This window comes from Nyctereutes procyonoides, unplaced genomic scaffold (assembly GCF_905146905.1).
Source record: "Nyctereutes procyonoides isolate TBG_1078 unplaced genomic scaffold, NYPRO_anot_genome, whole genome shotgun sequence".
Taxonomy (NCBI): domain Eukaryota; kingdom Metazoa; phylum Chordata; class Mammalia; order Carnivora; family Canidae; genus Nyctereutes; species Nyctereutes procyonoides.
In genome coordinates this window covers 3,259-11,639 of record NW_026574975.1, presented here as the reverse complement: position 1 = coordinate 11,639, position 8,381 = coordinate 3,259, and the positions used below count along the sequence as shown (strand labels likewise).

The 8,381-nt window shown below is 44.5% G+C and overlaps 1 long non-coding RNA gene and 1 pseudogene across 1 annotated transcript; both read right to left on the bottom strand.

Moving 5' to 3' along the window:
* Positions 1 to 530: 530 nt before the first annotated feature.
* LOC129509276 (proline-rich nuclear receptor coactivator 1-like) lies at positions 531 to 4,744 on the bottom strand (annotated as a pseudogene).
* An 894-nt stretch (positions 4,745 to 5,638) lies between these two features.
* LOC129509940 (uncharacterized) lies at positions 5,639 to 7,800 on the bottom strand. Its single transcript, XR_008664449.1, has 3 exons — positions 7,748 to 7,800; positions 7,307 to 7,346; positions 5,639 to 5,772 (listed from the first exon to the last, which is right to left on the bottom strand). It is a non-coding gene; the product is annotated as an uncharacterized LOC129509940 (long non-coding RNA).
* Between the last annotated feature and the right edge of the window lie 581 nt (positions 7,801 to 8,381).

Here is an 8,381-nt window from a genome sequence, read left to right as displayed (position 1 = left end):
CCAAGAACCAGAAATTAAGCTTGGTAAAAATGGGAATTGTTTTCCAGTATAGATTAGAACGCAGAAATCAATTTAGAGAAACATAGATAAACCCCATGTTTACAATGATTGTGCCACAGATTTAAACTTCAGTAGTGCATCAGTAAAGTTTTCACATTTAGATCTTCACCTTGAGATTAGTTAGCTGTTTCTTTAAAAAAAAATCTCAGTACCTTGTGCAAATAAATCTGCCATGTGCCTTAATACTTAAAATTTCTCCATTGTATCTATCCAAAACACCTACCGTTTGGCAGGGCAAAATACATACTTTCATAACAAAACTATAATGTACCTGTTAAATATGAACAATATACACATAATACATGGTATACAGTATTTACAAAATATAAAATATAATACAAGTTGTTGGTTGTAATTTTTTCAACTCATCTTTGCACTTGTAAGTTACAAGGCATATTTTCATTTCTGTACCAGTTTTCTTTTCAAGAGTCCAAAGATTTTGAAAACCAAAAGACATTGCAATCTGAGATCTAAGTTTGAATTTTTAGGAGAGCTTTTAAGTGTACTGCCGTCAACTCCCTATTTTGGTTGGAATTTTCGATAGTGCTTCCCATCCGGTGACTAGGAAGCTTTGGAAGAACACTAGGAGAAGGTGGATCATTAAACTTTGCCCCAGCATATTTTTCCTTTTGGTTCACTTCAGTTAGAAATGCTGATTTCTTCAAATGCATATTTTCAATATTCTCAGTATTGTTAAAAGGCTTTCTTTCCTGCTTCTGAATTAAAGCAGATGAAACAGAATCCAGACAAAGTTATTTTCATTTCTTTTTGCAGAGGTGATCTTGGTTAGTGGTAAGTTATATTTGTTTTTCTGTCTGTTTATCTTTGGTTGTTCACACAAGTGTATATATACCATGAACAAAGCTGGCAGTGGGGAATGGCAATTTTCTCCGATTTTCCCATCTTTGATTTTATTTCTTTATTTTTATTTTTTATAATAAATTTATTTTTTATTGGTGTTCAATTTGCCAAAAGACAGAATAACACCCAGTGCTCATCCCTTCAAGTGCCCCCGTAAGTGCCTGCCACCGTCACCCCCACCCCCCGCCCTCCCCTCCTCCCCTTCCACCACCCCTAGTTCGTTTCCCTGAGTTAGGAGTCTCTCATGTTCTGTCTCCCTTTCTGATATTTCCTACCCATTTCTTCTCCCTTCCCCTCTAATCCTTTTCACTATTATTTATATTCCCCAAATGAATGAGAACATATAATGTTTGTCCTTCTCCGATTGACTTATTTCACTCAGCATAATACCCTCCAGTTCCATCCACGTTGAAGCAAATGGCAGGTATTTGTCATTTCTAATGGCTGAGTAATATTCCATTGTATACATAAACCACATCTTCTTTATCCATTCATCTTTCGATGGACACCAAGGCTCCTTCCACAGTTTGGCTATTGTGGACATTGCTGCTAGACACATCGGGGTGCAGGTGTCCCAGCGTTTCATTGCATCTGTATCTTTAGGGTAAATCCCCAATAGTGCAATTGCTGGGTGGTAGGGCAGATATATTTTTAACCCTTTGAGGAACCTCCACACAGTTTTCCAGAGTGTCTGCACCAGGTCACATTCCTACCAACAGTGCAAGAGGGTTCCCTTTTCCCCACATCCTCTCCAACATTTGTGGTTTCCTGCCTTGTTAATTTTCCCCATTCTCACTGGTGTGAGGTGGTATCTCCTTGTGGTTTTGATTTGTATTTCCCTGATGGCAAGTGATGCAGAGCATTTTCTCATGTGCGTGTTGGCCATGTCTATGTCTTCCTCTGTGAGATTTCTGTTCATGTCTTTTGCCCATTTCATGATTGGATTGTTTGTTTCTTTGGTGTTGAGTTTAATAAGTTCTTTATAGATCTGGGAAACTAGCCCTTTATCTGATACGTCGTTTGCAAATATCTGCTCCCATTCTGTAGGTTGTCTTTTAGTTTTGTTGACTGTATCCTTTGCTGTGCAAAAGCTTCTTATCTTGATGAAGTCCCAATAGTTCATTTTTGCTTTTGTTTCTTTTGCCTTCATGGATGTATCTTGCAAGAAGTTACTGTGGCCGAGTTCAAAAAGGGTGTCACCTGTGGTCTCCTCTAGGATTTTGATGGAATCTTGTCTCACATTTAGATCTTTCATCCATTTTGAGTTTATCTTTGTGTATGGTGCAAGAGAGTGGTCTAGTTTCATTCTTCTGCAGTGGATGTCCACATGCAGAAGAAGAAATCATACCTATTCTAGTAAAGCTGTTTGGAAAGATAGAAAGAGATGGAGTACTTCAAAATTTGTTCTATGAGGCCAGCATCACCTTGATTCCAAAACCAGACAAAGACCCCACCAAAAAGGAGAATTATAGACCAATATCCCTGATGAACATGGATGCAAAAATTCTCAACAAGATACTAGCCAATAGGATCCAATAGTACATTATGAAAATTATTCACCATGACCAAGTAAGATTTGTTCCCGGGACACAAGGCAGGTTCAACACTCATAAAACAATGTGATTCATCATATCAGCAAGAGAAAAACCAAGAACCATATGATCCTCTCATTGGATGCAGAGAAAGCATTTGACAAAATACAGCATCCATTCCTGATCAAAACTCTTCAGAGTGTAGGGATAGAGGGAACATTCCTCAACATCTTAAAAGCCATCTACAAAAAGCCCACAGCAAATATCATTCTCAATGGGGAAGCACTGGGAGCCTTTCCCCTAAGATCAGGACCAAGACAGGGATGTCCACTCTCACCACTGCCATTCAACATAGTACTGGACGTCCTAGCCTCAGCAATCAGACAACAAAAAGACATTAAAGGCATTCGAATTAGCAAAGAAGAAGTCAAACTCTCCCTCTTCGCCGATGACATGATACTCAGAAAACCCAAAAGCCTCCACCCCAAGATTGCTAGAAACCATACAGCAATTTGGCAGCGTGGCAGGATACAAAACCAATGCCCAGAAGTCAGTGGCATTTCTATACACTAACAATGAGACTGAAGAAAGAGAAATTAAGGAGTCAATCCCATTTACAATTGCACCCAAAAGCATAAGATACCCAGGAATAAACCTAACCAAAGAGGTAAAGGATCTATACCCTAAAAACTATAGAACACTTCTGAAAGAAATTGAGGAAGACACAAAGAGATGGAAAAACATTCCATGCTCATGGATTGGCAGAATTAATATTGTGAAAATGTCAATGTGACCCAGGGCAATTTACACGTTAATACAATCCCTATCAAAATACCATGGACTTTCTTCAGAGAGTTAGAACAAATTATTTTAAGATTTGTGTGGAATCAGAAAAGACCCCGAATAGCCAGGGGAATTTTAAAACAGAAAACCATAACTGGGGGCATCACAATGCCAGATTTCAGGTTGTACTACAAAGCTGTGGACATCAAGACAGTGTGGTACTGGCACAAAAACAGACCACTAGATCAATGGAAGAGAATAGAGAACCCAGAAATGGACCCTCAACTCTGTGGTCAACTAATATTTGACAAAGCAGGAAAGACTATCCACTGGAAGAAAGTCTCTTCAGTAAATGGTGCTGGGAAAATTGGCCATCTTTGATTTTAAAACCTCTCTTCTGAAGGAGGGTTGGCCGGGCGCCAGGGGCGGCAGCTGGCCAGGGAACGGGCTCGCTTCCTCAATTTGAGCTGCGGCCGCAGGACCCGGGGCCAAACTGGAGGTCCCGTCCGGGACTTCCTGCGCTCCGCTCGCCGGTCGCGGGGCCCCGCCCGCCCTCGAGGCTCCGCCAGTGCTGCTGGTACTGATGGAAGCGGCTGGGCAGCTGCCCCGCCGGGCTGACTGACCCGCACCCTCTTCTTGCGCCGCTTCTTTGGCGCTGCCAGAGAGGTGCTTCCCGCCGGAGCCAGACCGCAGTTGGACAGAGGCCCTGGGGCGCGAGGCTGCGGGGTCTGGCAGGGACCGTCTCCCCCAAGGAAGTGAGGGAGGAAGAGGGTGGCGCGCAGTGCCCGGGGTCGGGATTCGGGGTAAAGGCGGCGGGGCCGTGGTCACCATGGGGAGAGCTCTGAAGTAACCATGGGCGGAAAAGCCCAGGGGTGCAAGGCGGCCGCCCAGGATAAGTGGCTCCCTCTGCGGGACGGAGACGACGGTCACAGCTCTAGGAGGAAAGTGGCTCAGCGAGAAGAAAAGGAGGAAGAGAAGCCAGGGATTGCAGGGCGGCGGCGGCGGCTGCTGCTGCTAAGAGAGCCCGAGTGGAGAGCGGGCCATGTTTCGGGCGGTGACGGCGCAGCAACCGATAATGTTTATTTATTTCTTTTTTTAAAATTTATTTATGATAGTCACAGAGAGAGAGAGAGAGAGAGAGAGGCAGAGACATAGGCAGAGGGAGAAGCAGGCTCCATGCACCGGGAGCCCGACGTGGGATTCGATCCCGGGTCTCCAGGATCGCGCCCTGGGCCAAGGGCAGGCGCCAAACCGCTGCGCCACCCAGGGATCCCGATAATGTTTATTTCTAATTAGATCTGACCATATTTCCATAACTGCTAGGATGCAGAGTGATCTAGAAATTTAATATTCCTATTCTATTTTCTTCTCCATTTGATACTTTATTTACTCTTGATGAGGAATTTTCTTTCCTTTTCCTTTGTTGGCATCCATTCTCTCTTGATCCTCCTTCTGGAGTTATTCTAAAGTAGCTACTGTGTATTCCAAAACCCAGGGCCCTCCCTCATCGTCAAGAAATATACATTTCTGTGAAAGGTTCTTTTATGGCTGGTTAATACTTCCCATAGTTTATCATTGATAAAAGCCTACCTAACTAACCAAATGTTATTGCAACCAGAATTCCTGGTACAATAAGCTGTTTATCACCTGAAATTCCCAAGTTGACTTAAATTAACCTGCTTCCAAAACTGGTTCTGTCCTTATTTCCACATGGGGATGTTGGCTTTTTAACCTTTTTAGAAAGCTACCCACTGCGAATGTTCATTCATCCATTCAACATTGGGCAATTATTTAGCGAGCACTTTCTATGTGCCATACATTGTGTGATGTGCTGGGATTTTACATTCACAAACATTTTGTGTTTTGCTTCTAAAGAATGCTGGATTGGGGATAAAGAGGGCATCCTCTAGCCTTCTTTACAGTTATCAGCATTTGAATATGTTACTAGTATGATTACTGAATTATGGGATGCTCTGAGATTCCTTTTCAAGTTTAAGAGCATATCAGCTATCCATAAAGATGTCCTCTGCCTCCAGATCTATTTGCTCAGGCTTAACATTCCTGGAAGTCAGCAATCAGGCCAGCACACCATGAGTCACTTTGAGGAAATCAAGTATTGGCATCAGAATGCCCATATGCGATACAGCACGTTACTAGACTTGCCATGGGAATGAATACACACCTACTACCAGAGCCGTGACCTATTTTCTGTTTTCCACTCAGTAATATTTCAAGTGTGTTTCCAAGACTACCCAAGTACTGGCATTATCTTGGTGCATTTATCAAAGTCCAGAGACTTGCTGGTTCAGAATTTTTATTGGTCAGCACGCTTAGAGTAGATGAAGTTCTCAGACAGCAGGATCACAAAGACTAATAAGCTCCTAAGTTAATATATAAAACCAGGGGATCCCTGGGTGGCTCTTTGGCGCCTGCCGTTGGTCCAGGGTGCGATCCTGGAGTCCCGGGATCGAGTCCCGTGTCGGGCTCCCGGCATGGAGCCTGCTTCTCCCTCTGCCTGTGTCTCTGCCCCCGCCGTCTATGAGTGAATAATAAATAAAATCTTTAAAAAAAAAAAAAACAGAACGAGGGCAGCCCCAGTGGCTCAGCGGTTTAGAGCCACCTTCAGTCCAGGGCGTGGTCCTGGAGACCCAGGATCGAGTCCCACATCAGGCTCCCTGCATGGAGCCTGCTTCGCCCTCTGCCTGTGTCTCTGCCCCTCTCTGTGTGTCTCTCATGAATAAATAAATAAAAATATTAAAATAAATAAAGCTTAAAAAGAAAAACCAAACCCTTCTAATCCTTAAAAAAAAAAAGTCTGGTCCAAAAAAAAGCACTCTTAAGATATTTTGTCTGTGACACGGGGTGGTCCCAGCAACATTCTTTTCAACTACGTCAGCTCCTTGTCTCTGTAGGGAGAAACAGAGTCACCTGGGAGCAGATCTTTGGTCTTCTGTGACTCAAGTGCACATACCTGCTGTGGGTCATGGACCCGAGCGGCAAGGACACAAGCGAGGAGGCTAAAGAGAAACCTCCTACAGAAGGGCTCCTGTCCTTACCAGCATGCTCTGGGGTGGGCGGGGATCAAGGAGGTTGAGGCTGAGTGAAGAGGTATAGATAAAGGGTCCCTGTCCTCTGGAACAAACTTCCCGCCGCAAGTTAGGGAAGCTTGTTGAGCGATGAAGTGCAGTGGCCCTGGATCAGGTCCCACAGGAAACAGAAAAAAGCCATCCCCACAGAGAAGAAGACAAGTCCAGGCTGATGACAGGCCACCTCAGGGCCTCAGAGCGGTTCTGCAAGGTCTGGTCACCCTCACGAAGACTCTAAGTCCCTGGGGACCCAACTCACCCCAGAACTGGAGAGAACAAAAGCGTAACATGGAAGGAGAAGACGAAACTCTAAGCTGGAGCCAGTGGGGCCCTCTGCCGCAGCTGGCAGGGCCTGTCCCATCAAGGACACCATCACAGCAGCGAGCGACTGTCCCTCAGCCTGCCGGGGACCCGTGACCAGCCTCAGCACCAGCGCATGGCCAGGCCAGCCAGACCCCTCCCCCAGCCCACCCGAACACCTGGCGCTTGAAAGCAGGACTAGCCCCATCTGAACTTCATGACACCAAGGTTTCAGATCCGCGCCCCCCTTTTTTTAAAGTGACCATTCTCAAGTCTGCAATCTGGTCACTTTATATGAAGGGACTTTTATTATTATTATTTTTAAGATTTTATTTATTTATGCATGAGAGACATAAAGAGAGAGAGGCAGAGACACAGGCAGAGGGAGAAGCAGGCTCCATGCAGGGAGCCTGACGTGGGACTTGATCCTGGGTCTCCAGGGTCAAGCCCTGGGCTGAAGGTGGCGCTAAACCGCTGAGCCATCTGGGTTGCCCTCAGATCCCCTTTTTATCACCGTGCAACCCAACTGCTTTTCTTTCCAGCTCGGAACCAGCACGCTGATCAATTTCATGCTCTTTCAGATCACACACAGACATACAGAAACCCACTTCAGCTCTCACCTAGGAGGTCTGGTTTGTTTTCCTCTTTACTCAAAGCACTTTAAAAAGATTTTTATTTCGTTACCTGTAGCAGATCTTCACTGAGGACTTCTGTTTTCTCGACCCTGGGGGGCGGGGGGGTGAATCAGAAGTTCAGAGTTACAAATCCAGAAATGCAAAGCAATCCATGAAATTTACTAATTCTCATCCTGGGCAGAAATGAATGATAATGTAGGGGACAAATTCCACCAATTTTTACATCAGAGGGCTGCCTAAGCAAAACCAAAATAAAAAATGAAGGTTTGCAGAGAATAGCAACCCCAAACATGAAAAAAGGATGGAGACCAATACTGCTGTATTGAAACAAGTGTGTTACAAATCCAGGAACTATTCTCTAATACACGCTCCAGATAGTAACAACAACTGAGCATTCCCTCTTTCAGATATCTCATCCTTACTTTAAAAATAAAGTATTTTCACAGCTTTCCTCCACCTATGCCTTCTAACTACCATTAACTACCCAGACCTTTCCAGAAAGACGACCTAGTGCCCAACAATTAGCAGGGGAGCATATGGAGCTGCTGGAGCCTCTGTTGCCAGATCACAGTACTTTCTTAACAAGAGTTTCCTCTGTAGTCCAAAAGGACAGCATTGTTGCTGTACATAAACCCAGAATGACTGCAATCCAGGTGCCAGGTTGAGACTTCTGGTTAAATAGTGATTAAGGTCAGGCCCCCTGGGTGGCTCAGCAATTGAGCATTTACCTTTGGCTCAGGTTGTAATTCCAGGGTCCTGGGATTGAGTCCTACAGCAGGCTCCCCTGCTTCTCCCTTTGTCTATGCCCTGCCCCATCTCTGTGTCTCTCATAAATAAATAAAATCTTTAAAAAAAGTAAATAAATAGTGTTTGAGACCAACTCAATTATCATCCCTACCCAACTCCCACTGAAATGAACAAGGGAACTTTTAAAAGGAAAAGAACAAGTTTGTTTCAGCCCTGAACATTCGGGGAAATGGGGAAAAGAGAACACCCATTAATCAACCAGAATTTTGAAGTCTTTATAATAAGATATGTTGCAGAATGGAAGGCTGCATGATCTTGCCCATGAACGAATCCAATGCAAGGGAAGGAAGAGCCATTGGCCAGAAACTGGATGGGAC